The following is a 12960-nucleotide window of genomic DNA, read 5'->3' on the forward strand; positions in this document are numbered from 1 at the left end:
AACACACAGTACACCCATGCACCCCACATCTCCAACACACAGTACACCCATACACCCCACATCTCCCCCCCCACCGTACACCCATGCACCCCACATTTCACCCCCCACAGTACACCCTTGCACCCCAGATCCCCCCACAGTACAACCTGAACCTCACATCTTCCCACACACACAGTTCACCCTGTTTCCCACATCTCTCCCCCCCACACAGTCAACCTTGCACCCCATATCCCCCAACGGTACACCCTGCACCCCACATCTCTCCCCACACACACAGTTCACCCTGCATCTCACATCCCCCCAGTACTTTGGACCACACATCTCTCCATCTCTTCCAGCACTGCACGGGATACTAAGAACCGTCTACCTAGTCACGTGACCGTCTGATGTCACACAGGTCCTTCTGAGTACAGGAGTCAAACTTTCCCTTGATCACCTCCTGCTCTTATCGCGGTTACAACCTTTTATCTGTTATAAGTGAAGATAGTGATCGGGGGAAAGTTTGTTAATAAGTAAAGCACTTCGGGGGCAGAGCAGGACATGCGGTGAGCTCTGCGGGACCGCGGGACAGGAGTATAAAATCGGGACTGTCCCACAGAATTCGGTACGGTTGGGAGCTATGAGATCAGTGGGGGCCAAGTAGTCGGGCCAGTCATAACATGGCAATATTCTATCTCTTGTTTAGGTGGAAATCTATCAGTATCTTTACCATAGGCAGTGACTTTTTCTAGAATATTTCTCTTGCTGTGAGGCCGGGGCCGCATGTACTGCTTATATACATAGGTAAATATAATGGCAACCATTTGTGGGCACATAAAAGATTCGGATGTAGAAGACACGATCATCTCTCACTTCCCGCACCCATGTCATAACACAATGACTAATCTATCCGATCTCGGATTCTAATTCCCATCTCCACGTGCAGGGGCAGGGAGGGGCGCATTTAGAGGATAACTGAAAATAAGCATATGGGTTTGTTAGAAATCCGACAGAAGGACGAGATGAATAATTGGCTTGTTCTTATGTTGCCAAATGAGTGCGAAATAAATGGAGTATTTCCCATTGTTATGTCAGGGAAGCATCCTGTCTGCCTGGCTCGCCCGCAGTATGTTGGAATCACAGATCTAGAGAATATGTAAATTATTCAGATGTCTCACTTCAGATCCTCTTGCTGTTTGTATCTCCAGGTTTCTAAATATCAAGAATCATCCTGGGGACGGGTCACAGATAAAATGTTTTCAGCAAATGCTTTTGATAGTAATCCCTGTATAAGGAAATATCACAAAGCTTCATGGCTGATATGTCAAAGTATCCCGGAAGATCGGAGACTTGTAGAAAATAAAATGTAATGTCATCCATGCACAATGGTGATAAAGAGTCATCAATGCATTGCTATCAGACAGATAATCCCGGGTGACATAAAGCTACTGTCTAGTCGGTGGGGATTCAACTGATGTACAATACGGCAATACTCCCTGCAGGGGTGTAACTAAAACCTCCTGGGCCTGGGTGCAAAAGTTCAGCTCGGCCCCCCTGCGCAGCTTCTCCTAGCGGGCATCAGCCCTGTCAATTCTGTACATTTGCAAAAAATGCAAACCCTCTACATATCCACTTAAAAAGTGGTGACCCACAGACTATAATGGGGTCTGCTGGGTTTACGCATTTTTCGCGGAATGGGGAACGGAATCCCCAAACAGAAACCGGCATAGGTTTGAACCAAGCCTTAGCAGAATTTATCTTCTCTTTCTTGACCCACAAGTTTACGATCATTCCCATCCCCTTCTTTTTTTTATATGTAGATTGTGAGCCCCATATAGAGATCACAATGTACATTTTTTTTCCTATCAGTATGTCTTTGTAGAATGGGAGGAAATCCACACAAACACGGGAAGAACATACAAACTCCTTGCAGATGTTGTTCCTGATGGGATTCGAACCCAGGACTCCAGTGCTGCAAGGCTGCAGTGCTAACCGTGTTGGCCCCATTACATCCCCTTCTTGTGCCCCAGCTTCCTCCACAGAATCTCTCCCTGACTATATGCTGCTGACCAACTGATATTTTTGCAATTAAAAAGGGTTAAGTTGTTTCCTTTCTGACAGTGGTAGGCGGTGTATCATAAATGTATTCATTTCAGCAGGGGTGACCTATTTAGGATGTACAGATTAGTAGCCATCAAAGAAAACATATCAAAGAAGTTTAAAGGGATTCTACCATTAAAACATTTTTTTTGTGGATAAGACGTTGGAATAGCCTTTAGAAAGGCTATTCGTCTCTTAGCTTTAGACGTGGTCTCCGCCGAGCCGTTCCTTAGAAATACCGTTTTTTACCGGTATGCAAATGAGTTCTCCCGCAGCGATGGGGGCGGGCCCCAGTACTCAAATAGCAATGAGGGTGTCCCCACCGCTGCCAGAGAAGTGTCTCCAAGCGCCGCCTCCTTCTTCGTCCGCTGCATCATCTTCAATGTCTTCTGGCGCAGGTTCGTAACTTCTAGCAGAGCAGAGCAGACTGCGCAGGCGCCCAGGTCACGGGAAAATTGCCTCTTGCACAGTATTGTTAGCGGCCATTTTCCCGTGGCCTGTGCGCCTGCGCAGTCTGCTCTGCTAGGTTACGAGCCTGCGCCGGAAGAAGACATTGAACATGACGCGGCGGACGAAGAAGGAGGCGGCGCTTGTAGACACTTCTCTGGCAGCGATGGGGACGCCCTTATCGCTGTTTGAGCGCTGGGGCCCGCCCCCATCACAGTGGAAGAACTCATTTGCATACCGGTAAAAAACGGTATTTCTGAGGCTATTCCGATGCCTTATCCACAAAAAAAAGTTTTAATGGTAGAATCCCTTTAACCAACCCTAGTGTAAGAATGGGTGACCAGTGGGGCTCCTTGTCTTCTGAGCCCAGTTGCAACTAAGACTATTGCAACCCCTATAGTTATGCCAGGGGATCCATGGGAACTACCGGCACTGGTTGGCTCGTTGAGATGCCTTTGATGCAGCTCTGGCAGGTACTAGTTCGTTGAGCCAAAACCTCCCAGACCTTAGGTGTTAGGTCTCAACGGGTTTTCCCAGAATCGGCAACTGTATTGTATTTTCTAGCATCAAAAAGACACAAATGTTGTTACACTTTAGGTTTCCAAAAGAATTTGTAACTTTTTGAGGGTATCGTCTATTATAAGTCTATGGGGTTCATTGATGTCCATCCAATGCTGGATAGGTCACCGCTCAATTACCAGTTTTCAGATCCTACGGTGGTGGAAAAAAAATCAGAATACCTGACGCAACGTGAACGTAGCCCTAGACAATGGCAGAGATTTCCTCTACGGAAAGGCTCAACTTTTTTGGTAACATTTCTAAAATCAATACCTAAAAGCGAAAGCCGCGTTTCATTCATAAGACCTTTCAGACTGAATTATTATTTACTTAGTCAGCGCCCACGCACCGCCTGGTCTGACTGCCCCTCCTGCTAACACAGCAGTATTTTTAGGACATTTCTGACTACAATTTTGTGTAGAGTTATTGCAGGTCTAAATTGTCCAAAACGAATGTTAAAATCTCAGCGTGCGATAAGAAGGTAAGCAGTTATTTCTCTAACAAATGTTCCGATCTCATGAAAGCGAATGTTACTGTTACAAGGAATTCTGAAACTTGCAAAACCTATCATAAGTGTTAGGAGCCATATAAGACGTCAGCTGCCTGGTGCATGAAGACAATCCCATACCTATATCATTCATGGGGGTAGGTGTTCCCTGCTTGAGTCTTCCTGCATTAGCGAGAGCAGAGCGTTGCTAGCAGATGTGCATGTCCTGTATGACATGGTCAGTCATATGGCTGAATAGCTGTCATGTAATACAACTTTTCCATGCAGTTTCTCACCATAGAGCTTGATCTTCTAGATTGGGGTGTGGAGTTGAAGAAAAGAGATATTTCGATTCCTGCCAAGGCACATGGCCATCACAGAATATGCCTGATCATACAAATCCTCTTCCATTGCAGGAATCATCAAGACCGGTGAATAATACGCCAGTCATATGGGCAGTTTCAGCCTCAACTGGAGTCGTGTGGCCATGGGGTGGTTGTCATTCACAGTCCGGGATAGATAAATCATTACAAGTGGGCTCTACTGTCACATGGTGCACATGCAGTGAAGTGAGGTGACATTGGCTAAATCTGGTCATGGCGTATAGACCGAAAAGCACAAGTACTTTATTGTAATGACATATCCTGGTCTATATAATGTCAGAACTGCCTAACTTCTCAGGAGGCCAGGATTGCCCATACAGCTCTTCACGGGCACTTCATGATTCGTTGGGAGATCAAGACCTCCACCTGACTCTTCATGGGTACAACATGACTCCTCAGGAGACCAGGACTGCCCACATGACTCTTCATGTGTACTACATGACTACTTAGGAGACCAGGACCACCCACATGGCTCTTTATGGGTACAGAATGACTCCTTGGGAGACCAAGACTACCCACATGACTCTTCATGTATACTGTATGACTACTTAGGAGACCAGGACCGCCCATATGACTCTTCATGTGTACTGCATGTCTCCTTGGGAGACCAGGACCGCCAATATGACTCTTCATGGGTGCTGAATGACTCCTTGGAAGACTAAGGCCACCCATATGACTCTTTATGGGTACAGAATGACTCCTTGGGAGACCAGGACTACCCACATGACTCTTTATGGGTGCTGCAAGACTCCTTAGGAGACCAGGACCACCCACATGACTCTTCATGTGTACTGCATGACTACTTAGGAGACCAGGACCACCCACATGACTCTTCATGTGTACTGCATGACTACTTAGGAGACCAGGACCACCCACATGACTCTTTATGGGTACTGCATGTCTCCTTGGGAGACCAGGACCGCCCAAATGACTCTTCATGGGTACTGTAAGACTCCTTGGGAGACCAGGACCACCCATATGGCTCTTTATGGGTGCTGAATGACTCCTTGGAAGACTAGGGCCACGCATATGACTCTTTATGGGTACTGAATGACTCCTTGGGAGACCAGGACCACCCACATGGCTTTTTATGGGTACTGAATGACTCCTTGGGAGCCCAGGGCCTCCCATATGACTCTTTATGGGTACTGCATGACTCCTTGGGAGACCAGGACCGCCCATATGACTCTTTATCAGTACCTCTTGAATCCTTGAGAGAGCAGGGCTGCCCATGTGACTCTTCATGGGTACTGCATAACTCCTTGGGAGACCAAGAATGCCCATATGACTCTTTATCGGTACCTCTTGAATCCTTGGGAGACCAAGACTGCCCACTTGACTCTTCACAGGTACTGCAAGCCTCCTCAATAAACGAGGACTGCCCACAAGATTCTTCACGAGTAATTAGCATATAGCAAGTAATAAATGATAGCTTCAATTTAATCTTTATGCTGCAAGGGACATCTTTGCAACCCTATTAGTGTAGGGTATAAAGCCAAGGTGTTGGTTTAGGGGCAGGATATGTGGTGACCGGTTCTCTTTAATTCCTAAATGGGGCTTTACAATTCAGTTTGAAAGTAACAATAAGCATTCAGGGCTCCTAAATGTAAAACCTGCCACATGTGCAGGAACCTAATAGACGCTTATGGGATTTATTCTATTTGCTATGCATAGACTCTTATACATTCAGGTTCCTTGCTTGGTGGAGATTTCTGTTTATGCATCACAGCAAATGCTCAAAAGCGTTATCATAAAAATTCACTGAATTCCAGAAACAAATAAAAGTTCTGATACTTCTTTATAAAAAGTTTTATATAATAACTAGAGATGAGCGAACACCGTTCGATCAAATAGGTATTCGATCGAATATCAGGCCGTTCGAGGTATTTGTTCCCAATCGAATACCACGCGGCATACGCAGTAAAAATTTGTATCCCCTCCCACCTTACCTGGCGCGTTTTTTGCACCAATGACTGTGCAGGGGAGGTGGGACATGAACTACGACAATGGAGGCAGTGAAAAAAACTGAAAAAACCCATTGGCTGCCGAAAACATGTGACCTCCCATTAATAAGAACGGCTGCCGCCATATTCGCCATTTTTGCGGTCAGAGATAGGGAGAGAGACATATCTGCTGAGGGCTAGATAGGCATTAGCTTCAGATAGGCAGGGAAGAACTAAAGAAGAAACCCAACAGCTCTTCTCAGAGCTATACACTGCAGGGACATCAGGCCAGCTTTCCCCGGACGGTGGAAAACAGGGATACAGAACAGTTACTTCTTGCTATATACATGCAAACCAGCTTTTCTTTAGCTCTTCTTTTGCCAAGGAAAGATTCAGCTGGCCAAAGCTCTCCAATGCTGCAGTCACTGCAGGGGAAATGCAGAAGAACATGGCAACCGTACAGAACAATAGTCATCCATGTAATACAGTTCAAGGACAGCCCAAGTCCACTGAAGTAAGAGACGCTACTCTACTATCTAATGCCTCTCTGATAAGATTCTTAAGACTTATTTATAAGTAATGGGTTTTGCTTAATAGATAGAATAAGAGAGATCGGATGGATAGATAGATAGATAGATAGATAGATAGATAGATAGGAGATAGATACATAGATAGATAGATAGACAGATGATAGATAGATAGATAGATAGATAGATAGATAGATAGATAGATAGATAGATAGGAGATAGATACATAGATAGATAGATAGATAGATAGATAGATAGATAGATAGATAGACAGATGATAGATAGATAGATAGATAGATAGATAGACAGATGATAGATAGATAGATAGATAGATAGATAGATAGATAGATAGGAGATAGATACATAGATAGATAGATAGATAGATAGATAGATAGACAGATGATAGATAGATAGATAGATAGATAGATAGATAGATAGATAGATAGATAGACAGATGATAGATAGATAGATAGACAGATGATAGATAAATAGATAGATAGATAGGAGATAAATAGATAGATAGATAGATAGATAGATAGTGACATGATAGATATGACAGAAGAATATAGTTTTATCACTGTACATTAGGTCTCTGCTTTCCTTCCCAACCTCATACATAATACATGTTTCTCCGCACCTCAGCAAAAAAAAAAAAAAAAAAACACAAGGGAATCAATATGAAACTTTCTTTTCCTTTATTTATAAGGCGGTGTAATAATATGGCGACTCGCCGTCCTGCGCCCTCATCCGCAGAGCGATCACTTTACCTCTGTCATCTGCCATAAAGCCATTGTAATCGGTTTTCCAGTTGTGTCTTCTTCAATGCCGGAGAATTCATTTGTATAAAGGGCAAACATGAAATCTAAACCTTTCCAGAGCGATTGCTCCATAAACAAAACAAGAGGACACACAGCAATTTCATGTTCTACATCCACCCACTCATTTGTTCTCTATTATATAAGAACAAACCTGAACAGGAGGATTTATGAAGGCTGAGAACAGACATCTGTGCTAAAATGACGGGAAATAATATGTGTGTCCATTACTGATAGAAAGTTCTACCTTAGCAACACCAAATCTACTAATACAGAGATAATATGGCAAGGCAGGCCATACTGAAAAGGGAACATTTCTACAGGTGGAAATTGCTAAAAGTCGTGTCCTCGAATGGCAAAATAATCCACATTTCCACTATTGCCTGATAGAGGGCGAGGATGTCCCCTTATTCTGTATATTAGTAGGTTAGATAGTCACACTGAAGAAGTGGCAGGGACAGGTTTTGGGGTGGCGCACTTGTCCAATACACAGGATCAATGTTTCCTAGAATGCTCCATGGAGCTGGATTACCAGGAGCAACCTGAGGCTAGAATATCTAAATTTCTACCAATTGAACCACCAGGACCTTTAGCATTACAGGGAGTTTGATGCCCAAACCCAGAATCAACACAGACTCAGAGCTATACTGTATATGCAACACTCAGGAAGGCCAGGGCTAGTATCACATCGGTAATATATCCGATGTGGCTTTCAGGGGGGAGTCCCTGGGTCCCAAATGTGCACCAAATCTCCCTTTTTGATGTCCCGATTACCCGCCCCCACTCTGATACCTGACAATGACAACAGACAACCAGGCTTCGGGGGTAATCGTTGCTTTTTTTACTAGCAGGACGAGTTGATACAAATATGCAGATGACGGAGTGATTCTTCACATACAATACAGCGATCTTTATAGACAATGTCCACTTAATCAGGTGATGGAGCTTTGAGCAAGAATACCTTGGGCTTGGTTAACTCGTAGTAGCTTGGGAAGTTAAACTTGTATATACTTGTAGGGATGGCCTGTATCCAGGGGGTTAGACCTCAACAAAGCTGGGTACACGTATATAGAAGAGGAGATACAAGTTATCGGCGGCGGGCGACCCTCAATTTCCGTCGAACTAGCTATGGGCTCCTTTAAATATAGATTTGTCCCAAAGACTTACTTGCATAGCGAAATACGTGTGGAGTTCCCAGATGTATGGATACAGGACGGCCTACTCGTAGAGAGGTGGGGCTTCAGAGGAAAACACTCCCTGAGGAACACCTTGGAGGCAGAGGAAAAGGCATCTCTGCTTGGAGATTCAGAAGAAAGTATTCTCTGAGAAGAAGCTTGGGTACAGAGGAAAAGACGTCTCTGTTACAATTTCCCGGAGACTTAGCTGCCATTTTTACAGCTTCCCATGTGCTCAGCTCAACACCGAAGACAAAAGACCAAAAAGTTCCCAACCCCCTCTCTAGAGTGGGCGGTCACTCAACTCCGCCTCCAGGCCAGCCAAGCTCCCTTGAGTGGTCCTGGAGGGCACCTAATTATAATGGACACTCCCTTTACAGTGCCAGCTCAAATTACAATGACAAAGTATAGGCAGGTGTAGTTCACAAAAACATCCACAAGATGGCGCATGCTCTGGTGAAATATAGAAGGAATGACGGGGGAGGAATTTTTTTACCTTATGTGCAAATGTCCATATCATCTCGGTCTGCAAGGACGATTAGAGGGAATTGGACTAGCAGTACCGGGACATTACATATAGGTTAAGGTTGCTGTTGCTTCAAAGATGGAAGTGGTAACACCCTCGATGCTCCAAAGTGTTCATTTGCATGTTGATAAAAACAATGATAGTCTTGCAATATAGGAACCAATTCACAAAGGAAAATACTACTTGATTCAGATGACACTAACCTATCTATCTGCAGGACTGGGGTGATATGCCGGAACTGGTGACACTAACCTATCTATCTGCAGGGCTGGGGTGATATGCTGGTTCTGGTGACACTAACCTATCTATCTGCAGGACTGGGTGATATGCCGGAACTGGTGACACTAACCTATCTATCTGCAGGGCTGGGGTGATATGCTGGTTCTGGTGACACTAACCTATCTATCTGCAGGACTGGGTGATATGCCGGAACTGGTGACACTAACCTATCTATCTGCAGGGCTGGGGTGATATGCTGGTTCTGGTGACAGTAACCTATCTATCTGCAGGGCTGGGGTGATATGCTGGTTCTGGTGACAATAACCTATCTATCTGCAGGACTGGGTGATATGCCGGAACTGGTGACACTAACCTATCTATCTGCAGGGCTGGGGTGATATGCTGGTTCTGGTGACACTAACCTATCTATCTGCAGGACTGGGTGATATGCCGGAACTGGTGACACTAACCTATCTATCTGCAGGGCTGGGGTGATATGCTGGTTCTGGTGACAGTAACCTATCTATCTGCAGGGCTGGGGTGATATGCTGGTTCTGGTGACAATAACCTATCTATCTGCAGGGCTGGGGTGATATGCTGGTTCTGGTGACAGTAACCTATCTATCTGCAGGGCTGGGGTGATATGCTGGTTCTGGTGACACTAACCTATCTATCTGCAGGGCTGGGGTGATATGCTGGTTCTGGTGACAGTAACCTATCTATCTGCAGGGCTGGGGTGATATGCTGGTTCTGGTGACAGTAACCTTTCTATCTGCAGGGCTGGGGTGATATGCTGGTTCTGGTGATAGTAACCTATCTATCTGCAGGGCTGGGGTGATATGGTGGGTCTGGTGACAGTAACCTATCTATCTGCAGGGCTGGGGTGATATACTGGTTCTGGTGACAGTAACCTATCTATCTGCAGGGCTGGGGTGATATGCTGGTTCTGGTGACAGTAACCTATCTATCTGCAGGGCTGGGGTGATATAATGGGGTCTGATGACAGTAACCTATCTATCTGCAGGGCTGGGGTGATATGCTGGTTCTGGTGACACTAACCTATCTATCTGCAGGACTGGGTGATATGCCGGAACTGGTGACACTAACCTATCTATCTGCAGGGCTGGGGTGATATGCTGGTTCTGGTGACAGTAACCTATCTATCTGCAGGGCTGGGGTGATATGCTGGTTCTGGTGACAATAACCTATCTATCTGCAGGGCTGGGGTGATATGCTGGTTCTGGTGACAGTAACCTATCTATCTGCAGGGCTGGGGTGATATGCTGGTTCTGGTGATAGTAACCTATCTATCTGCAGGGCTGGGGTGATATGGTGGGTCTGGTGACAGTAACCTATCTATCTGCAGGGCTGGGGTGATATGGTGGGTCTGGTGACAGTAACCTTTCTATCTGCAGGGCTGGGGTGATATACTGGTTCTGGTGACAGTAACCTTTCTATCTGCAGGGCTGGGGTGATATGCTGGTTCTGGTGACAGTAACCTATCTATCTGCAGGACTGGGGTGATATGCTGGTTCTGCTCAAACACAGACAGGAGACTGGGATTCCTGGTATCATTGTGATCTAGGATTCTGGGCCTATGATACTGCAGAGGCCTACACATCCCACATCATGATGTCAACATGTCCCATACAACGCTGTCGCCTGTGACATCACCGAAGCCTATGCGTCCTATGGCATTACGCCAATGTGTCTCACCTAAAGCTGAGGCCTGTGAGTGGGTCACAGAAGTCCTCCAAACCACTGACATCATCCAGGATACCGGAAGAGAACCAAGGACACCCGCTATGGAGCACTGTACGCTGCAGTAGAGCCCAGAGGAGCTCAGGACAGGTGAGTATAACTGTTTATTATTTTTCTTGTGCAGGGGCCATGCTAATCTTCAATGTATCGTTCCAATTTAAGCATATGTGCTGACTAACCGAACACAACTGTTTATTATTTTTCACCACCTCCCCTGGGCCTCCTCTTATTCTACTCTAGGGCCTGAAGGGACCTCAAGAATGTAACAACAATGCATGGATGGAAAACACCAAAAATCACAGGTTAACCAAGTGCTTATAGGAATTGACTATATGGGGTTATGTAAGATGGAGATTTACATTTGCTCTGCTAGGTTACAAGCCTGCGCTGGAAGAAGACATTGAACATGACGTGGCGGACGAAGAAGGAGGCGGCGCTTGGAGACACTTCTCTGGCAGCTGTGGGGATGCCCTCATCGCTGTTTGAGCGCTGAGGCCCACCTCCATCGCTGCGAGAGAACTCATTTGCAAAAAGCTGCATTTCTGAGGAATGGCACTGCGGAGACCACGTCTAAAGGTAAGGGACGAATAGCCTTTCTAAAGACTATTTTGATGTCTTATGCACAAAAAAAAAAGTTTTAATGGTAGAATCCCTTTAAGGTTACCATGCCATCTTGTAAAGCTTCTGCAGTTTTTAGGGCTCCCCTATGCTGATGCAATTATCAGTTGAGGAGGGATATTTAAACCCTCTTCCTCCTCATCCAGGTGCCTGCTATATGGTTGCACTTTAGTTTGGCTTCTATACCCTGATTGCTTGTGCTGGACAGCTCTATTATTGACCTTAGCCTTCTTACTAGAAATTCGCTTGTCTACTGATTTTGGCTCTGACTTTACCTCTCGGAACGACTTTTGTCTTTGACACATTCACGCTTTTGATTCATCCCCCTGATTTTGATCATGGGTTGTGGTCAGACCTCAGTTTGTGGGGCATTTATTTCTTATACCAGTTTCAGTGGTGATAACTTGGTCCCCAAATTCAGCACAAGTCCATCTGACTTTGCAGCTGGCACTGGTGAAGACACCTGTGCGCCCGGGATCTAGCTTTCAACACCATGTGGGATTTAAACAGTTTGTTCTACTTCTCTCTGTGGTCAGCCAATTCCTGCAATTTGTGATATCAGAGATACTATCATAATAGGGAGAGTTATCTGACTGGTCCAAGCCCTTAGCACAGATCTGACGTCACAGAAATATTTCATCCCGCTCAGCAAAGTTATAGAGAGTATTAGGGTTGCACCCAACTACATATAATACACATCTATCTCTATGAGGAATTGCAATGCTTTTTTTGCAAGGGCAGGTAAAGACTAGTCAAAAGTAATCTCGGACCACATCATATCTCTCGGTATAACCGCTACATCACAATTTCAGGGCGCCCTGAGTGATTCACGCCTTGCATTTTTCATTCACTTCTCGGCAGCTGGTGGTACGCTGCAGATTGATGTAGCAGTAATAGGTACATATGCTTCCCACCCTGCTTCAGAGATTTGCACTTTACAGATGGTGCTGAACTACAAGGAAAAACTGCAAATTCTTGGAAATGTTAATCTATGTAAGGAAGAAGTCTACCTTGTATCACACATTCACATCTGTTCTACACAAATAGCAGCCTAGGCAAAAACTAAGAGTTAGTACATTGGTCTCATGGCAATAAGGCTTCATTTTAACACCCTGAAACAGGATCATGGCCAAAAACGTCTACAGGAATGAGGACATAAAGAAGATATAGTGCAAAACAGTTCTGCTTTAAGGGGATTTTTTGTAGGAATTATTTTACTGTATACTGTAGTGGTGATGCAGGGGAATTGGAGTTGTTTCTGACCATATACATTGTATACAAGCTGGTAGGTGCAGGGTTTGGGCGTTAGATCTTTACTGATCAGATACTGACGACCTATCCTGTAGATAAGTCATCAGTATCCAGTACTCGGACAAGCTGCTATGATCATCCCATGTGGCTACTGTCCAAGGTCATGTGATA

General features: G+C 45.2%; 1 non-coding gene across 1 annotated transcript; it reads right to left on the reverse strand.

The window, feature by feature from the left end:
• Positions 1 to 11003: 11003 nt before the first annotated feature.
• LOC142198769 (U6 spliceosomal RNA) lies at positions 11004 to 11106 on the reverse strand. The gene has a single exon (XR_012715411.1). It is a non-coding gene; the product is annotated as a U6 spliceosomal RNA (small nuclear RNA).
• Between the last annotated feature and the right edge of the window lie 1854 nt (positions 11107 to 12960).

Source organism: Leptodactylus fuscus, chromosome 3, assembly GCF_031893055.1.
Source record: "Leptodactylus fuscus isolate aLepFus1 chromosome 3, aLepFus1.hap2, whole genome shotgun sequence".
Taxonomy (NCBI): Eukaryota; Metazoa; Chordata; class Amphibia; order Anura; family Leptodactylidae; genus Leptodactylus; species Leptodactylus fuscus.